The sequence below is a fragment of the Chiroxiphia lanceolata genome, chromosome 6 (genome assembly GCF_009829145.1).
Source record: "Chiroxiphia lanceolata isolate bChiLan1 chromosome 6, bChiLan1.pri, whole genome shotgun sequence".
Classification (NCBI taxonomy): domain Eukaryota; kingdom Metazoa; phylum Chordata; class Aves; order Passeriformes; family Pipridae; genus Chiroxiphia; species Chiroxiphia lanceolata.
This window is the reverse complement of record NC_045642.1, coordinates 29,122,613-29,143,257: the sequence shown is the minus strand read 5'-3', so window position 1 is coordinate 29,143,257 and position 20,645 is coordinate 29,122,613. Positions and strand designations below refer to the sequence as shown.

Below are 20,645 nucleotides of genomic sequence, written 5' to 3'. Positions count from 1 at the left end.
TCTACAAGTGTGTGTTTTCTCACTCTCTGCCGTGTAGGCGGCCTTCCCAATCACAATTGAGCTTCACAGGCAATCTTATAAGAAAAAAACCCCCATCTTTACGCAGCAGGTCTATAATTTAACACCAAAGGAAATTGAGAGTTCTGGGTTAGAATTGTGGTGCATCTTAGTAATGGTTGAACAGGTGAAGAACTTGACCCTAAAAAACACAAGGAAACCTTTTCTTGACCAGAAGGCTGACACCTGTGGAAATAATTTTTTTACCTGCTGCCCAAATGATTTGATGAAATGTCAGTAGCAATCACAGAGTTGAAATCTTACACTTGCTTCATTGGTTTAAGTTATAATTGAGCTTTCTATCCTAGGATTAGAATTTGATTCTAATGAAAAAGACAAACTCTGTTTGTTGGTAACATGAAAGTTAAAATGCAATTCTTCCTGGAGTGTTACCTTATTTTAAACATGAGTTTAGTTTTCTATACCTTTTTAAAACTGCTTTTGCTGCACTGGATCATTATTTTTTGTGTACTGCAGCTCTTTTGATGATGCTTCTCATTTTTCCAAGGTCTTGATTTCACGCAATATTTTGTAAATAAGCCTAAACTTAACTTGCAATAAAAAAAACCCCTCAACTGTATTTGTAATTGCTCAAAAGAAGATAGCAATAATTAATTTCTTGAACTCTGTTGATAATGCTGTCTGGCATTTCTTAAAGAATTTTGGTTGATGCTAATTTTCTTGCTACCAGGTATTCAAAGTTTATTCAACTCTGTAAAGAAATACTGTTGGGAGAGTAGCAATGCATGGCTTAAAATCATTTGCTTATCAACCTATCAAATTTCAGTGACAATTATTACAAATAGCACTTGTACCACGGTTTTATGTGCAGTTTATGCTGCCATTGAAGCTGAAAGGAACCATTCTTATCTGCTTATCCTGTCTTGTACCTTTTCTGCCTCATGTCAGCACAAGTGCTCATGTAGCTGTCTGGTGAACTGGACTGGGGAAAACTAGGTTGGAGAAATGATCTAGGTCTTCTTTAGTCTACTTATTTAGAGTTGGATTATAATCTATCTCTTTGATATGATTCACTGTACATCTTCTCTAACACGTGAGTTTGGTGGGAGTAGAGGAGGACAAAAATTCATTGGTGGTATGTGCTCTGCCTCCAGCTTGTGCCTCTGCAGAGTTCTAGGGAATGCAGCATACATCTCCATGGTTACATCTGTTTGCCCAGTCTAATTTTAGAGGCCTCCTATCATCTAGAGATGCAAGCTTTTTGTAGCGATAGGCAGAGGTCAGATGTTAACGCTAATGCTGAAACAATACAGATTATATTACAGGACCCAGTAAATAGGAAGGACCGCTTTGAAACCTTTTTTTTCTTGCTACTCTTCAGAGTAGCAAGACTTCATAGAGGGCTGCAGCTGGTGACTTAGATAAATATGTGCTCTCCCTTGTTTGACATGTGTGATAGTTTTATGTTGAGCAGTGAGGAAAAAAAGTGGGCCACAGCACTACTAGATGTCCCCTTTCTTTCAAGTGTTACCCAATGTGTGTTTAATCTCCAAATGCCTGGCAGAATGTGTTCTGGAAGAAAATAACTTGATTCAGAGAAGCGGTGATAAAGAAAGGTTGGGATTGTTACAGTGAGAAACTTGTTGTGTAGGCTCCCTCAGATGTGTGAGTTAAGTGCAAAAAATTAATAGATTCACAGTTTTATAAGTCTTCATTATTGCTTCTGGCTTCTTACAAGCAAAATTTTCAGAGTACCCTTTTATCTTTGAAAAATATTTCACTTGTTTGTTTCCTGTTTAGATTTTGTTCATGCCCATGGTCTTTCTGTTTCTAGGTTTCACTGTGTTATGATTCATCAGGAGTTGATCATGACATCCACCTGGAGCTTTTGCTAAAGCTCCATGTGCCTACCTTCTCAAGAATTGGGGTAGGTAAGAGTGCATGTTCTGCTTTCTGTACCATCTGACCTTTTGGAGTACTGCTAGTTGCCACAAAATCAGCGTTGGCTTTGTGACTGCTGGTAGCGCGTAGTGTTTCATACAGTGCATAAGGAGTGGTCTCCAGCAGGATGGCTTCCCCTGGTAGGCTGGCTGCTGCCGAGTGCCATACTGTATTCCAGTCTGTTGCTGAATGCATCCTCTATACATGAGAGCTTATTCCAGGAGGGAGATGCAAGGGGACTAGATGGCTACTCCCTCCCTTTCTACTATGTGTGTGTTGAAGTGTTCGTAACAGCAGGTTGGACTCTGTTCAGGCTGTGACAGAATGCCTGCTTTTGTCACGTTTTCTAAAACATAGTAGTTTTTGTAGGTGGTTTCTTTTGCTCTACTTGTGAAACTTATGTTTTAAGGAAGAAAGGGATGATTATTCTGAATGTGTCTGATGCTTGAAAAAGACTTTTGGTCTTTTAGTACATGATTTGTCCTTTTGCAGAGAAATGTAATATGCTTTTAGGAAGTTTGTGAAAAGATAAAAAGGATGCTGCAAGTATGAGATGCTCCAGTTCTGCCCATGCAGCCTTGTCCTCTGCCTTGTATCAAATGCAAGTCCTTTGCAAGTGTGTAATGACCTGGTTCAAGGTGGCATATGAAGAAGGTTGGAGAATTGCAGTGTGCAGTTTTGGAGGGTGAGGGAGAAGGGATAGAGAGCAGTGTTCTTCGTTTTGCAAAGATAGGCAGGGTTGGATTTGTTTTCAGATGGATCAGCTTCTTGAATTAACAGGTTGTGCAAGCAGTAGAGCTGCCTGAAGGGAGGTGACCAGAATACTTGCTAGGGACTGCAGGAAGAACAGCATTAGAGATCTTAACTTAGATCAGTTTAAGTAGATTTGCAACCAGGCAGTAAAACCACAGCTCCCCCCCCCGAACAAGTTTTAATCACATGTTTATCAACAAATATTAAAAACTATAGATGTAGGGTATGCAAAGGAAGCCCAGTTGAAGTGACAGTGTAAACACTGCTGCCAAAGACAAAACCCTCCCTTGTAACATCAGTTCATCAGTCTGTTAGATGTCTAAAGAAATAAATAGGTTTCTTATGTCAGAGAATCTACCCTGTTGCTTTAGAGGGTGTTGTTGTGTCAAAAGTGTCAGTTTAAAACTGTTCTTCTGAAATACTGTCAGCAAAGCTGCATTGTGTTGGCAGAGGCTCAGCTTCTGAGGTTTGACTTACTGTAGAGACAAAACTTTTCCTTCAAAGGACATATATATTGGAAACAAATATATTTGTTCACTGACCTAGTGGAGCCCTTGGAAAAGGCTATTTTAATTATTTTGTCTTTCCCTTTGAATCATCTTACCTTTTAACTTGGTACCATCTTTAGTGCTGATTTTTCACACAATTGTTATTGTGGTTTTCTATGATATGCAGCACTCCAAGTTACTGACTGAGGAGAAAATAGTGTCCATTTCTTTCCCACGATGCTACAGAAATTTGTTTTGTTTTTTTATTGAAGTTTGTGGTCCCAAGAGACTATTTAGGATCAGAGCAAACCTGAACACTGTGTAGTGGGGTACAGACAGTGAAAAAGGGCTGTCTTGAATGATGAAGTAAAAGCAGTCTTAGCTATGAATTTAACTTACTGGTGGAAGGTAAGTGAGCAGTTTTTCCCCCTGCTATGTTTGGATTCCACAGTTTAGGATTTTTGTCTTATACTTTCCATAAAAAATGTAGAGATACTAAGGTGTAAGACATTCAGCAGCATAAACTTAGTTAATACTGACAGAATAAAACTTGTAAAATTCTACATACAACTTAAACTCAGACTGCTTATTTCTTTTTGACCTGCACTTGAAATGAAGAGGAGGACTGGGGGGAGGAAAGAGAAAGGGATGGCCACTGTATGCAAGCAGCTGATGTTGACCTTAAGTTACATTTTGTAGGATGGTGTTTAAAGCTGCTGGTTTTATCGGTATTGTTCTTTTGCTGTTGACAGGTTGAAGCCCCATGGCTTCGTTTATCCCTAGTAATAAAGACTGTTTGGGTGGGGTTGAGGTGGGAAAGGTTTTGCCCCGGTGATTCTTGCTTTTCTACAAGGATGTGCTTAGGGATGTGTAGTGCTGTGCTCCCTGCAAAGGGGGGCAGAAGCTATTTGGGTACCGTTTCTCTGAGTGACCAGGAGGAGAGATGTACAAAGTTGTGTTCCTTGCTTACATTTTGCAGGTAGTAATTTTTTTCCCCAGAGATTTCCCCAAGGTTTAGTTGGTGATTATATAAAGGTTTCTGTTATTAGGACTGTGTAGGTTTGCAGTTAAAGTTGTTTCCCAGAGGAGTCTAAAGAAAGTTAGGAAAAACCCATGCAATTAGTGCTTACTGTCTTGGCCTCCTTATAAAGAAAGGGTGTTGCTTGAGGAATGCACATATATATTTGGTGTGCATGCATATGCACCTGTGACTCAAAGGAAATAGGTGTCTCGGATGCATGTATGTTCCCAAGGTGATGCATGTTTGTTCCCAGGTTAGTGATTGTCTTGTGTAATGTTTTTATACTGTGGTATTGTAATGATAACTGCAGTAATTATCTTTAAATGGAAAAGAAATAGAAAGTGCTTAGTCTATTTTTATATTCTTTTATGCTTTAACAGAAAAGCATATAAACATAAAACATGTAAAGAATGTAAACATGTAAAGAATGTAAACATAAAAATGTCATGAGTTACCAGAAGTTCGCATGTGGTAGTTCAGAGATTAGTTAAAGTACTCTAGAACTGGAGAATAGCAATAAGACCAATCATCATAACTGAATAATGTTCTTAATAGCTAACTGTGTCTATTGTAATAGGAAATGGGTGTTCATGGTAAAAGTCTCACCTTCATTTCAATGTGTATGAGACTGAAAGAATTGGATATTCAGAAACTAAGTGTATATGAGTGAATCAAAAGAGAAAAGCCTGGATCCCGTTAATTTTTGGCTGCCCATTAGCTGGTGAGAGTTTTATGCTTTGATTGCTGTTTTCTTACTCCAGAATGACTGAAGATTTAATGATATGGACTGTAATGATCCATACTCTTTTATGTTACAGCCACCTGTTGACTAGGCAGGCTCAGAATGAGGTGTGCTGTGTCTGCAAACTTCCTGATTTCTGAATAGTTAGGCACACCCAAGTCAACATTAATCTAGCTAGCCTAGATTGAAAATGATTGCAAGGATTTAACAGCATGGATTTTAGCATAGCCTGTTTGAGACTGGCTAGGACTCTGGGTGCTTAATCACTGCAATCCCTATGCCCTGGAAATTGTCTGGATTTTGTAAAACTGAGTTCTGTGGCTTGCATAAATGTACAGAGCTCTTGGTAGATTAAATAGGTATATTATTCTGTGTAGGAATTTCCCCTAGTTTTACATTTAAAGTGTGGAATGTAGTGTAACTTAGAACTAGTAACTATGTACTTAAGACTATGTATGATTACAAATATGCACTGATTAACAAACAAGGTGTTTTCTTTAGTTGATTCTGCTATATAAACTTTTTGTGGGACTGGCTGGTGAAGAATGAGCAACCCTGGTATTTTGATCTTTGGCATTGTTCAGCTTGCACATTGCTAAAGTACATTGTGCTATGCTTCTTAAACTTGAATAGCAGCACATTTTTGCAGTTAAAATATTTTCATTGTTGCAGGTTAGTAATAAGATTCAGCAATTAAATAAATCTGAGACATTAAATAGAAGTGGAATCTGTGAAGCAGAAAAAAACCCCAATAAGTTCAAGGACAAAAAAAATCCACCCAACAAACAAAAACCCAAACCAACAAAAACAAACAGTCCTTCTTCCCCCACCAATCCCCTACCCAAAGTAAAACAAACAAAACTCAAACCAAACAAAAACCAGCAAATAACAAACCCCCAACAGAAGAGACAATAGAGTAGGAACATTTGGACCATTAGTGTTATTCCCCTGCTTTGTTTTTTATCCCTAGAGAGCAAAATACTTTGTTCCTTTGTAAAATGTTTTGAGAACATATGCAACTGCTACTACTTTAACTGCACTGACCATTAAATTTCCTAAATTCATGCTTTAGAACAGATACACCAACTTGAAATACAGAATTTCTGAAGAAAGCTTCAATGAAAATATTTCTGGGTATTCAGAGATGAGCAATTCTTAAATGATTCCATCTACCTAAAAGCAAAAGATGTCCAGTCACTGGCGGTCCTTCTATAACTCTCTTTCCTTCTCTTGGTCACTCCCTTCTTATCCTTTAGTATCTGTCTTGAACTGTAAAATCAAGAACTCATAGCAGTTTCTCTGTGCCAGATGAAGTAAAATAACTGCTTTGCCTTCTTATTTGATGTTCTTGCTTGTGTAGATATTAGCTTGCGTAACATTAGCTGTGACTGCGTGTTTCAAGTTTTCTATTGGGGACACATTCAAGGAAGCTAACTAGTAAATTAGAATGATGCACAGAGCTGTCACCTGTGAAGATCAGAATTCACACTTTCCACTTGAGATCAGAGAAGATCGGCTTGCTTTTCAACATAATTGTATTCACTGCTTATGCATAATGCAAACCCACAACTTAACTCTGCTCCATTTGATGGAAGATAAAGATCAGTGCCTACTAGACAGTATGATGCTAGTTTTACAGATGCCATCAGCATCAGGCATCAGTCATGGTTTTTTACGTATATAACATAGCATGCATGTCTGTACACATCATAATGTGAATGATGCTGTATAGTTTTTGCATTATCAAAGAATACCAGACTGGAAGGGACCTCAAGGATCATCTGGTCCAATCTTTCTTGGCAAAAGCACGATCTAAACAAGATGGCCCAACACCCTGTCCAGCCAAATCTTTAAAGTGTATCATGTTGGGAAATCCACTACTTCCCCAAGGAGATTATTCCAATGGATGACTGTTCTCATTGTGAAAAACTTCCCTTGCGTCCACTTGAAATGTCCCCAGGAGCAACTTGATGCCATTATCCTTTGTCTTTTCCATGTGATTTCTTGTAAAAAGGTAGTCTCAGCCATCTTTGTGGCACTAATAGTAATGCAATTAATAAATAACGCTTCCTATTAGTGGGTATAGATTTTATAGCCTGTTGATCTATTTAGTGTTATGCCTTGTATATGCTGTTAGCCGAATTTGTTATCAGTCACTAGTTCATTCCATCAATTCCCTGTGTAAAGACTTGGTACTAATATACAGTTCTTCAGTACCTTGAAGCTCTGCTATTTATTATATTGACCTTTAGTATCACTAATATGTCACTTAGTCTTTTTCAGTTTATATTAGAAATAGCGATTTTTTTTTAAGCAAAGGAAGCTTATGATTTTCTAACTCATCAGGGTAGTTGAAAATTCAGTTTTGGCTTTATATATGGCATTTTTATAGAAGCTTAACGTGTTTGAGCTGTAGCCTTTTCCAAGCCTGTTCATCTCCAAAAAAAAAATGGAAAGGGAAGAAGCCAGGTTGGTCATTAAATCTCATCAAGTTACATTTTAGCATCTATATATATTAGAAAATGCACAAGAGGAAAATTTTCTCTAAACTGGCAAGTCTAGGGTGGCAGAGTCTTTTAAAGTTGAGGAATTGCTTGGATAGAATTAAATTGGAATGTGCTATGGTGGAATTTTTGGTTTTATTGCTGTTGTTGGGTGTTTAGCATATGTGTGTGCGCAAACCTTTTGAGATCATGTGAGAATGGTCCTCTCCCTCAACCACATCAGTGTCCTGTTGTTTGTGAGGCTGAGTGTCTGGATGTGTCAGCTGGTCTAGGCTGCACCTACAGTGTGCTGGACTGGCCGACCTTTAGTGCCTCCACTCCCTATGCACATGAAATAAAGGCAGGAAAGCCACTTCCTCATCCATGTTGGACCAACCTGTTTACTTGGTATCACACACGTGGAATTGTTTGGAGGCTTCTGGTTGTATATCTGCAACACAGGAAATGCTGGAGAAGACATTTTTTCCCCCTTCTTCTTTGTCTTTTTTTTTTTTAACCCAGCCTTGTCAGTATTGGTGTAGCATAGCTCTTAAAGCCCCTGATTTCTTTGTGTGACAGTGATACTTTAGGGGAACAGCCAGTTGCTGCTGTGCTCTTTGTAAAGTGTTTGTAAAGCCTGTAGCTCAGAGGTGTAGTAAGTGTGTGTATGTATATATGGTAGTGTAGGTATGATTTTTCAGACTATGAGAAAGTTTAATATAATTTTTTTCTTTGTGCTCTTTCTTTTATTTTCTTACTCTATTCTTTTTTCCTTTATTATTTCTACTGCTTTTCAGCATTTATTTTCTTCAGCATAGCTTTTTCTTTTTACTCCTCTTTTTCTCCCTTCTAACACCTGTGTTAGAATTCTTTGCAGAGACTTGCTGAGGAGAAAGTTTGAAGTTGAGAACCAGTGCATCTTTCCTTTCTCTGAGAAGGGAGAACTGATGCTTTAGCCTCTCCTCTCTGAAAACAATTTGCTATTGGGAGGAGGTTGTGTGGAAAGAGGATGAGCTGCAAAATGACTGTGACCTGAGTGCTTTCCTGTCTGGGATTAATTAAGAATCAGAAGCTTATAGTATTTTTTAATCATTTACATGCTCAGTTGTGAGGGAGTGTTCCTCAGAAATCTTTGCTCCTTGACTATAAAAAGTCAAGGAGTCCTTTACTATAAAAAGGAAACAGTAGTAGATTTGGTCAGATTGAAAACGTGAGAGAGAAGAGCAGGTAAATGCAGTGGCTATTTAATATTTTTGCTGTGGAATTGTGAACCAAGTGCTTGGGTTATTCTGCAAAGCAGTTGTCATTTCTTCATTAGTAAAGGCTATTCTGGCTATTTTAGCTTTGCTTTTATTAAAATGGCTTGGATGTAGAAAGTAATGTTGACGCTCATGACTATCTTGATAGACACTGGAAAGGTATTCAGAAGAGCTGGTTAAATATTTGGACAAGTTGGATACATTTTCTTGTGCATTAAAATGTAACTGTTGTCTTTCATATAGAAACCAGTGTTACAGTTATCTTACTGTATTTGGTCAAATTGAAGTTCCCTCTCCGTAATGGTGACAGAGCACAGCAACTGATGTAGATGGAGGAAGATAGGACAGATTTATAGCTGTAAACTTTAATGTCTTCTATCTCATGACTTTTCTGAATCAGGAAATCCAGTACCTTTTGTTCTTTGCCTTTCTCTTACCCTTCCTAAATCTGCAATAGCTTTTTTTAATTGGGAAGAGCAGAATTGCGTATGGTACTGATGGTAGAAATTTCATATGGTGATAAGATAGAGAACTGGTGTTCTTTTCAGTACAGTTCCCAATGCTGTCAATGTGTGAATGTTAGTTTTGTGTTGTTGAGTTGGGTTTTTTTGGTAGGTGGGGTTTGGTCTTTTTTGTTTGGTTTGGGTTGGGTTTTTGTGGATTGGGGGGGGCTTTTTTGTGAGCTTTGGAGTGTAATATGATGGATACAAATGTCTTCACAGTCTTCAATAAAAAGAATGCTGCAAGGAATTGAGAAATGCCAGGTTGTATTGGTAATGGGTCTGCTTTTCATATTTGATTATCTGTTTGGTACAGCCACTTAACAGTGGGTGCTCCAGAACTGTGAATCATTGCAGCATGTAAAATTTTTGAGAATTTGGGCCCCTATTTTCATAGTAAGGGCTTAAACTTTCCTATGCTTACCCCAGATTAATAATATCTCTACTGACATATCCAAAGGCATGCCTACTGCATTTAAATTACCTATTTCTACTGTTATTCCATGTTCATCAAGTAACATGGTTCTTCATTTTTCTATGATATCTGTGCAGTTACATACCTTCAGTCCATAGGGGCCTCCAGAGAATGAACTAAATGATCTCGGTGCTCTAAGGACACTACTGGAATTGTTCATTTAAAGCAAAGAGGATTATGGCTGACCTTCTTCTAATATTTTTATATAATCAGGATTTAAGTTGTTTTCTAATTTTGCCTATTAAATGAAAACTGAGATTTAGTCTTTCTCTTGAATGACTGAATTCTGAAGCAAATAAATGTAAAAAAAACCTTTTGAGATCCTTAGAGCTTTACTGTGCGTGTGGAAAATTGCAAGTGTGTATTAATACATACTTTGAAATTCTGGTATGGAAGGTCTTAACAAACATCACCTTTAGACAAAATCTGAGGGTGCTACAGAATCTGCTTGCTCTTTTGTAACCGAAGGACTACTGTTACTGCTTTTGTTTTTTTTCTGACTTTTTTTTTTTGGCCATATTTCTATTATAACAAAAATATGACAAGTTTTCATGTCTTTTGGTAAGCTGTCAAGAACTGACTCCTTTTCCTTCCTTTTTTCAAATGAAATCAACCTTTGAGGCTGAGGTTTGGGTTTGGTGCTCCAGCTTTGAGCCTTATAGGGACTGCTGCCTGTTCTGTCATCTCAACTGAAATGAATTTACCTGTAAAACAATTTTATTCTGTGTTACTACCTGTACAGTGATTATGCTTCAGTTCTAAATAGACTGGTGAGTCAGTTCTAAATTGACTGGTTGAAACAATACATCTTGCTTGGCATTTGGATTGTTGGTAGAGCTCAGGATCACCCTAATCATGGCTGATACAAATTAAAAAATGCCCTTCTTTCATGCTTTTTATTTCAGCTCAGTTGTCTAGTAAAAAAGTTTTTATATTTTTCTTATTTAATCTGTATTTGATTGCGTTTTTACAGTTTAACTTTGTGGCTTACAGTACTAGTTTAGTTTAGCACAAATACACCACTCCTGCCATTTCCATTTAGTGTTTGAAAAATAGTGTTTGTACAGTAAGTACTTCTGACAAGGAATTACAGAACTGTATTGAAATGGTTTTAGTAGTAAGTAGTACAAAAAATCAGAAACAGCTGTGTCAAAATACTTTGTGATAGAAGAGCATGCGTGAGTACATAGGATTTCTTTTCAGTTTCATGATACCAAAATTTAAATAGCGGGCACAGAGATATTAATTTGTGTCTTATGTAAAATATTGTATTTGTTATTACACTGGAGGGTGGTTGTTTATAGAAATATTGTTCCTGGTTAGAGCAGCTCATAAACTCATCTCTATCTCTAATGTAAGTTTACATTAATCAAAGATGATCCTGAGTGTAAGAAAGCACTGTAAATTCCTTTTGTTAATCAGGGAAAGTATTTTGTATTATCAACTAGATTTTGTAAGTATTTAAAATCCCTTTTATTAGTCTGAGGCATTTTGCAGTCTGTGTTTTAATACATGAATTATATTTGTAAGAGTATACAAAGATAGATCTGTCACAGGCAAGAACAGGAGAAACCTCAGAATCATTTACCTTTATTGTAACAGTACAATCAATATAATATGTAACACATAGACCAATATTTTGTGGTATTCATATAAACCAGATGGAGCTTTCTTGTATTTGGACAGGTACAGACATAAATCCAGTAATAAATTAACCTTTACTTGTTGGAATGGGGTCTAATGTAAAATCATCTTTATTCTGACAAAATACTTTTGAGAGAGAAGCTTAACTGCACCCTATCTCCATCCCCAAAACAAAAAGCAAGTTATAGGGAGTTTTATTCATGGCACTGTTAGGCTAATCTGGCCAATCTTTTCAAGACTGAAAGCCCTTGCAGTGATGTAGGATTTATTTTCTGGACTTAAGTAGATGTTTGGACAGCTGTTTATTCTCTAATATTATGTTTTTCTTTTTCTATTTTCTATGTGTTTTGTGGTTAAGAGGAAGGATTCTTAAAAGATTTACCTGATATGTAGAAAAACTGTTGTCTAAAAATGGAAATGTTGGACCAAGAGCCATGAACTTTGAATTATACTGCTGATTTGCCAAAAATTAATAATGCTACTACTGTCTCTTTTAATCATTGGGCTCTCTGCATAAAGTGGTTTTTTTACCTTTTAGAGGCATTGGAGCTTCTCAAATTTCTTTATCATACCTAGGAGTTGGTGGTTGGGAAGACTTGTTGGTCAGTAAGCTTGGCATTGCTATAATTGAGCTTACCACTGTTTGTTCTGTCTCACAAATTCGCAAACAATAACCGAGTGGGGACAGAGTGGCTGGAGAGCAGCCAGGCAGAAAGGGACCTGGGAGTTTGGATTGACAGGAAACTGAACATGAGCCAGCAGTGTGCCCAGGTGGCCAAGAAGGCCAATGGCATCCTGGCCTGGATCAGGAACAGTGTGGCCAACAGGTCCAGGGAAGTGATTCTTCCCCTGTACTCAGCACTGGTGAGGCCACACCTGGAGTACTGTGTCCAGTTCTGGGCCCCTCGGTTCAGGAAGGACATTGAGGTGCTGGAGCAGGTGCAGAGAAGAGCAACGAGGCTGGTGAAGGGACTCGAACACAAGTCCTATGAGGAGAGGCTGAGGGAGCTGGGGTTGTTCAGTCTGGAGAAGAGGAGACTCAGGGGAGATCTCATCACTCTCTACAACTACCTGAAAGGAGGTTGTAGCCAAATTGAGGGTCAGTCTCTCCCAGCCAACCAGCAGTAGGACAAGAGGGCATGGTCTTAAGCTGTGCCAGGGGAGGTTTAGGTTGGGTATTAGGAAGAAATTCTTTACAGAGAGAGTAATCAGGCATTGGAATGGGCTGCCCAGGGAGGTGGTGGATTCTCTGTCCCTGGGGGTTTTTAAGATGAGACTGGATGTGGCACTTAGTGCCATGGTCTAGTAACCACAGTGGTAGTGAATTAATGGTTGAACTTGATGATCTCAGAGGTCTTTTCCAACCCGACTGATTCTATGATTCTATGAAAATATAGGAGACAAATACTTTTGAGAATTGTTTTCTGATGGAAAATGTGATGTTAGGAGAGAGATTGCCTTCTATAGGACAATGGTTAAATAATCACTGTTCCCTATCTTCTGTAGCTTTTTTCTCTCTTCAGTTGTAATGGTGCTGCCCTGTTCAGGTGGATGTGAAAATTTGTGGGGGTAACTTGTTTTACATTTATTATGTCATTTTAGGGGTTTTTTCTAACTTGTTTGCCAGATTCCTTATGTTTTTTCTGTTAATGCAGATGTAAGAAGGTTTGTTTTTAAAGCTTTACAGAATCTGTCATACATGCAGATAGGTAACTGGAATGTTTTGAGTTCTATTTCTGAAACGGATGCTAATTCATCTGAGAAATAGCGGTTTTTTTGTACATATGCCAGTGTTTACCTTCTTCCCTCTTGCAGTATTGCAGGTGCCCGTTCTATAGCTGGAGGAGTTTTACATTCCTTCTTGTACATGTCTGTTGGACCCAGGCTTCACGGTCTGGTTTCACAGATGATTTAGAATAGCCCTGGAGATGTAATCAAAGTCTTGTTCTGTCCTTCAGCAAATATTTTTACATGATATGTCAGGAGTTTTGGGTTTTCAGACTGCTTTTTTATGTTGTTCTGGCTTTTAGATCTGTGAACTAGTAAATATGCATACGTATTTTAAAAGGAAAAGGGGAATGCTGTCTGTTTCTAGCTTTATGATTGTTATAAGTGCTTGCGTTTGCCGCTTGGTTTCATAATGCCAGTTCATAGAAACCGATATGAATATGTGAATAACTTACTGTTCTTAAATTTCTGGCAGAGAAAACTGTTAATGAAGGAATTGGGATGGTGGTGGTCTGAAATGTAGGCAAGAGTTACTGAAAATCTAAATTTTTTAAAAGGCTGAAAGATGATGTCATACTTCGATATGTGCTGTTGACACTTCAGCTCTAATAGATGCTCAGAGTGAGTCTGATGTAGATACTTGATGGGTTTTGGTGAAGTATGAATTGGAATATTATTGCTGTTTCATAGAACAGATGAAAAATACATGCATGATCAGAGCCAAAATAAGTGTGTGTGTACACAACTATAGTTAAAGTCTAAATTATTTTATATTAACAGGTGTAAACACAATACCAGCTGGAGTAGGAATGTAACTGCTGTCTAGAAGAAAAAAAAACCCTCACGTTGAAACTTGGTTTAAAATTGTGACTGCGTAGAGGTGAATTGCCAAGTGTGAAAAGCAGTAGAATTAGAATGGATATCAGCAATACTGAAGAGTATGTAATTTTTCTGGTAACTGCAGAGATTAATTCTATTTAAGGAACTTCATGTTAATTTTACAAGAAGACCAAGAAAAGAGGAGACTGAATTTGGAAGGAATTTTTTCTGTTTGAGGAGGGGAGGTGAAGGGGAGGAGAAATTTGTTCATGTGCACTGTCACATAAAAATGAGTTTATACATAAAGACCTCTTTAATTTTTTTTTTTTTTCATTTACTCTAGTCACTGCTAGGAAAGTCAACTCTACTAAGAAGATGAGTGGTTTTTTTTTTTTTTCTTCCAGCTGTTGTCAATCTGTTTTTAGTAATTTTAAAACTAGATTTTAGGATCTGTTCCTTAGAATACACAAGGATGATGTATGTGGTATTTCAAAACTAGGACAATGGTGTTGACTAGGCTTGAAATACCTTATCTTCTTGTGCTCAGTGGTCTTACCACTTTCCCAAATTGTATTTGACTTTCAGGATCAATATCATGTTTATAATTCTTTAATCTGATCCTGTATTGCTTCTCAAGTTCCTTTCTGCTTTATTACTCTTTAGATGGCTATTTTTTTGTATATGTGGAGTTTTTATTTACTTTACTTGATCTCTTTCAGACTTACAGTATTTTGTTTTGCTCTTACCTGCATGGATTTTATCAAGTGCTGTTTAGAAACCCTGATTTCCTAAGCTTGCCTGGAGTCAGGATTGTCTCCTTCATACTTCTTACACCAAACTGGGGAGGAGCAGAAGTTGCAATTTGCAGATTGTTCAACGAGGCCGCTGTTTGATCACCAACATTAATAAACTAAGCAAAATTTGCTACAGGTCAAGTTCTAGCTGGACCTGCCTGAAATGCTTTCTGGGTTTGGGGTTTTTTTATACTGATCCACTGCTTTAGTTCTCTGAAGGCAAAATGTCTAGTAATTACCCTTATCTGCACTACTTATTTTGGATTCATGGTCTCCAGGTTATGTTGAACAGTGTCAGAAACATCATTTACATAAGCTACACCTGCTGCTTCACTAAGACATTTATTCAAGAGAGAACATTATATTCATTTGTGGCTTCCTGACTGTAATTTATCTTTCTCCTCTAACTTGTATTAATTTTTGCCCCTCTTTTTTTCCCCCAGCAATATATCCAGGTCTTTCTAAGCATCAGAATGACATTGTTTGTCTTGCCTTACCTACTTGATTTCCCACTTCCTTATTATTGTTATAGGACATACACCCTGTTTCATACTGCTCTGGGATCCATGTCTTTTAGTGGTTTTCAAAGGAGAACAGTAATAGCTTAGAAATCATTTGGACTAGTTCTTTTATATAGTCTAGTATGCATTATTGTAAGTAGCTGCATTAAACTATGTGTTAATTTTTCTAATTCAAACATCAGTTTGGTTTTTTGAGGAGAATTTATTTTGAGTATTACTTTGCTATCTTTCTTACTTCTTCCTTATAGAGCCCTGGAGTATTGGGGCCCCTGAATATCGAGACCAGATTCTAAAATTGGCTGGTAATTCAATGTGCCACAAGATTAGTCATCTCTGGAGGTTTTGATGGCCTGGGTGGGATCCAGAATCAGTCAATGTGACCTGTCCAAGCCAACATGCTATTTAAAAGCTGCCATTAAGTAACTCATTCTTAATGAACTTCAGAGCAGTGTTGGTATTTTTCAAAATTAAAAGAAAATGCTTCTTTTTTTTTGTTTTGTGTGAGTGTGATTTGTAGCCTGCCGCCCCCAAAGAAATGTTGCAGAGCTCTGCTGGACTGGTATTTCACTCAGGAAGACTTTGAGAGAATAACTAATTCCGTGTTGGTATTGCTAACCACCTACTTGCATGTACAATGTTTTTCTGCAGTTCCTGTCTGGGCAAGACTAGGCATGACTTAAAGGTCTTCTTACCTGAGTCAGAACAGTATAAAAGAGCACAGAGAAGGAGATTCTTGGCTTGCAGAGATATAAAACACCATACAGATGAATGGCCTATATGACTGTTTTTGTTGTACTTTATCTGTCATTTAAGCAGACTTGCTGTAGCTAAGAAACATAGAATATTGCTATAGGATACATTATAAATATATGTATATATGTAATTGTAATATAGATCTTGGGACTGCTTGGCTGATAGGTCTCCCCCGGTTCCTGACTGGAACCACTTTGTAAAGGACTGTGCTTCAAAAAGTGTGTTCAAATAGCCATAACACAGCTACATGTGCTGAAAGCTGAAGCCATGGTGATGGGAAGTGATCCAGGAATCTCTTTTTCTAAATGGTTGCTGTTTGACAAATTTCTTTTGCGAGTTACTGAACCAGTGTTGAACATCCTTTGCTGGTATTGCCAATTACACCTCTCTAACAGAACACTAAAAATCCCAGCTCCAAAACGATACTGTTTCTCTTCCTTTGTTTAGTTCTGTCAAATTGACTATGCTGGTAAATTCAGGACATTAAAGAGCAATGGAAGATAAACAGATGCAAATTCAATCTGGTTTAGTACTTTTTCTTGTCAGTTTTCTGATAACTTCTAATTGACACATGGGCTTCTGTTTAACCTGTCATGTCTGGGAAGGCAATTTAAGTGCAAAACAAGTAGAAAATAATTTCAAATGGCTGGAGGACTGAAAATATAGTTCTGCAAGCAGGGTTTTCATTAGTTTGCCTTTTTTAATTGGAAAGAAAATTTAAGGATATTTACTAAAAATAATAATTGCACGACCTAAACCAACAGAATTGTTACTGATTCTAAGAAAAAAATTGCACTTTTCAGTGAGATTTTTCTTTTCTATTTGTTTTTTCCTCATTGTTAGTGGAATTAATCTCACTTATGAACAGCTGTTGAAATAATAAAATGTGTTACTCAAATTGTAGTTGTAGTTGTTCCATTTTCTTCGAAGTCCTTAGCAAATTTAAAAAGAAAAACCAAACACCAAAGCCACCAGAGGATAAAGGAGACAGCTTACATGACAGAAGTTTGAAATGGGAGAAAATATTAAATAGAACGTCTTGAGCTTGGCCTACACAGTAATTCACTGAATACTTCTGAACTGGTGCCCCCTTTGGAAGGGGTGGTTCTGGCTTGCCCCTGTCTGCTGATCTGATGGTTGTTTCAGGGTCTTTCACCCAGGAATAGTGGGAGAGTATGGGGGGGTAAGTCTGAACTGCATTGCACAGCACATGCACTTGGTATTGCCTTGTTAAAGACAGAGGTCATCTCTTAGATGTCTTGCTTAGTTCAGCTCATCAAATATTTCATGGTGGGTTGGATTATGGTGCAGGTTCTGGTGCATTTGGAAAAAAAATGTCCTACACAGCTGTACAGTTTCATTCTTGAAACTGTTATGTTGGGATTTGGTTGAGATGTTTTACTACTTAAAAATTGTCCTTTTCTGAGTGACTCTGCCTGGTGAATGGGGTAGTATATCTTGAGTTGGCTGCCTACAGCCACATGCCCTCTCCTACCCTGCAGAATTGAAGGCAGAGTTGTTCATCAGTCAGTCCTAAATTTTCTGAGGTTTATAGCCTAGTGTTGCAAGGCGAGTCTGCATAGGTTGGTCTTAATTGCTGTTCTGAAAATGGTAGTCTCAAAATCTTATGAGTGAGAGCTCTGATTTACAGTGCAGGAAGAATACCCAGTATTTTGTTCAGCTTACTCCACAGTTTAGATGAGTAGCTCTAGCAGTCCCATCACTTGGAACTGAGAGGAGGGGCTGTTGTACTGAGAGAGCTGTCCCAGTTCAAGTCCTCTTTTGTCTAAGACTTTTAGCTTGCACAGATTTCACCTGCTCATATTAGGTTCACTGTTCTGGCAACTAAGTTTGCTGAAGGACCCTCATTTTGCCTCACTCACAGTTTGCAATGCTGGCCAGGCTTTGTAGGGTCAGATGGGGCACCTGTGCTTATTCCAGTGTCTGAGCGTGTCTTCTCGCATTGTCTTCATGTGCAACATCAGCCTCCATGAGCTGTGGCTCTCCAAAATGGGAGCACAGGGACAATCTGTTCAGTACTAGCAGTGCTGTCTGTGTTGGCATCCACTGCAGAGCAGAGGGAGGAAGCGGTTATGATTCAAACACCAAGGCTGAAGAACAGAAAGGAGGGAGAAGATGCTAGGCTGGGAGACAGAGGGCAGACTCTTGGAAGGAAGGAAGAAAGACTGTAAGAGCCAGAGTCTGTTTAAAAGAAAAAAGGGACTAAGGAGGGAACAGGACAAGGAGAGGTGAGAGGAGTTGATTTAGAAGCAGCAAGCAGCAATGAGTAACAAAAGAGGTTCTGAGGATAGGAAAAATGTGAATAATTACTTTTTTGGTTTAAAAAAGTTGTGGATGGTTTGGACGATTTTCCTGTAAAAGTACTGTTGTTGGATACTGCGAGATTTTGTGGCAGGTGCTCTCAGTGGAAGGTTATTTTTTCCAGGAGTATTGTTCTCCAACTGATTAGCTATCTAGGTCTTGAATTAATTAACTCTGAACAAGAGTATTTTATCTGTATATTTTGTTTAAGTTTGTTTTACTGGCTGCTGCATCTTTTAAGAGAGATAGATTGCCTGTGTCCTTGTTCAAATACCTGTGGTATTTCCAAGAGGAACTGTCTTTCTGTAAATGGACGTCTTTTCTGTGAACATAAAATTCATAACATGAATTAGTTGAATGTGTTAATAGGAATGTGGGTGTGCAGAGAAGTCTAAAATGGTAAAAAAAACCTGGATTTTTTTGTATATAATATGATAATTGAGAATAATGATCCATGCTCAGGGAAAGCTCTTTTTTTTTTTTTTTTGCTTTGGTCATTTGAAATGAATAGTATACTTCTATTATAAACTTAGACAGTGATAATAAAAGCAATGCTTGTATCTGTCAACATTTGTGAAAAACAAGTCTCTGCAGATTTCTGAATGTTTTTTTTAATGATGAGAACAGTAAATCTGTCCTGTGTAGTATCTGGGTGTGCTGTCTTATATCAAAACATTATTAATTGATTTTTATATTTTACAGCTGTGTTTTGGGAATAAATACTGGAATAAAAGCCAAAAACTCCACTCTGGATTGTAAGAACCATACCAGAGAAGAGTTAAGGGATTGATTTAGTTTTCTGGTTTTTTTTGAGGAGGAGATAAAAGGAGGCACTTGAGTTGCCTTCTTAACTTGGTTTGGCAACAGTCTCAGAACTAGTTAGATCATCACAGGTGTATAGTATCCATTTCTGTGCAAATATCTAGGTTTATGAAGGTAGGCACCCAGTGAGGTCTTTATTTTCACTTAAATCCACTTAGTAAATTCACTTAAGTTGAACCGTGGAAGTAGGGGTTCACTGGAATTGCTCAAGAACTGCGAATTTGCTTCTTCAGACATGAATATTATGAAGGCCAATCATTAAAGCTTCTCTTCTGGAAGTACTGAGTTTTACATTCTGGATCCATTCTATACCTTAATCAGTTCTTTAAACATTGTGCTTTGTCTTAACTTTATTCTAAAACTCGTAGTGTAAGGTCAGCAACTAGTGAGATTGTGTTTGTAGCACATGATACAGTATAGATAAAGGACTATACATGCTTGTAATGAGGCTTGCTTCAGCTCGAGTAAGAAAAATAATGAGAGTTTTCTCCCTGATTTAGAAGCACACATTTTCAGGAAAATAAACAGCATCACAAGTAGCTATGCAATAGGAATTTGTGGAGTAAGTTGACCCTTACATGTATTTTTCCCTCATTAGGAGACATTCCTTTGAGGACTGTAATGCAGGCTAATTGCAATTTAATTTAGCCATGACTTTTCTATATGCATGTGTTACAGTTCTTTTTCTTCTCTAACTTGGAAGGCATACACACATTCTTAAAATCTTTAGGATATAGTAGAGTTTGTTCTACTGGTTTGGAAGCTGAGTGTGTTTGTAATGTGAGGAGATGACTGAAGGCCAGAAATGAAGAATGTGGGAATGGAGGAGATGGGAAGTTTCTGTCTCCCTGTTCCTGGCAGCAACCAGCTGCCAACTGAAGCGGTAATGTTAAACTGCAGTCCTGGACTCAGTGTGGGCCCCAGTGCAAGTTCTGTGGGCCTCAGAGATGTCAATATCTGTTTTGTTCCTAACACAGATTGGATAGATCAATGGGAGGCATTTAAACAGCTTGAGAGCAGAGACACTTACAATCAACATTGTTTTGCAGTGCAGAAACATATGAAAGTCTAGGAAAACAAAGCTATGTATTCTCCCACTGTAAAATAATATTCAGAAATCCTGTGGTGCAACACATTTTAGGAGACTGTTGAGATGAAATATTGAATTCTCTGGACTTGTGGCTATGAAAAGTGAAGGTAGCATCTAGTGCCATAATTACTTCTTTTTGCATGTGTGTGTTGTGATGTAGTATCTCCTGTTTTCCCAAATGCTATATGCTCGTGGAAGTGTCTTCCTGCTAGGACCCCTCTATTGTCTCTTGAAAATAATACAGTGTTTATCTGATAAAATAGCAATTCCTTTGTGATGGAATGGGCCTACTGAGGACATGGGTGAAGCCAGGAACAGCCCTGATTCCCCAGTCTACCACACTGTGAGAGGGAGGACAGGGCTGAGCGTGAAGGTGTTGGAAACTGCACTGGTAATGGATTGATGTGATGTTCCTTCTTACTTGAGTTGAAACATCTGTTTTTGTTCCTATCTTTCACTAATGACTGCTACC

The 20,645-nt window shown here is 38.0% G+C and overlaps 1 protein-coding gene across 7 annotated transcripts in view; it reads left to right on the top strand.

Annotated features, from left to right (window-relative positions):
* Positions 1–20,645, top strand: part of SIPA1L1 (signal induced proliferation associated 1 like 1) — a 208,887-nt gene that overhangs the window by 66,938 nt on the left and 121,304 nt on the right. For 4 of the 7 annotated variants that reach the window (XM_032690200.1, XM_032690201.1, XM_032690205.1 and 1 more), the window contains one exon: positions 1,853–1,949. The exons of 2 other annotated variants lie outside the window; for them this stretch is intronic. The gene's annotated coding sequence lies outside the window, so the exon portion shown is untranslated. The remainder of the gene's footprint in view (positions 1–1,852; positions 1,950–20,645) is intronic. One more of the 7 variants, XM_032690202.1, reaches the window with a different exon arrangement.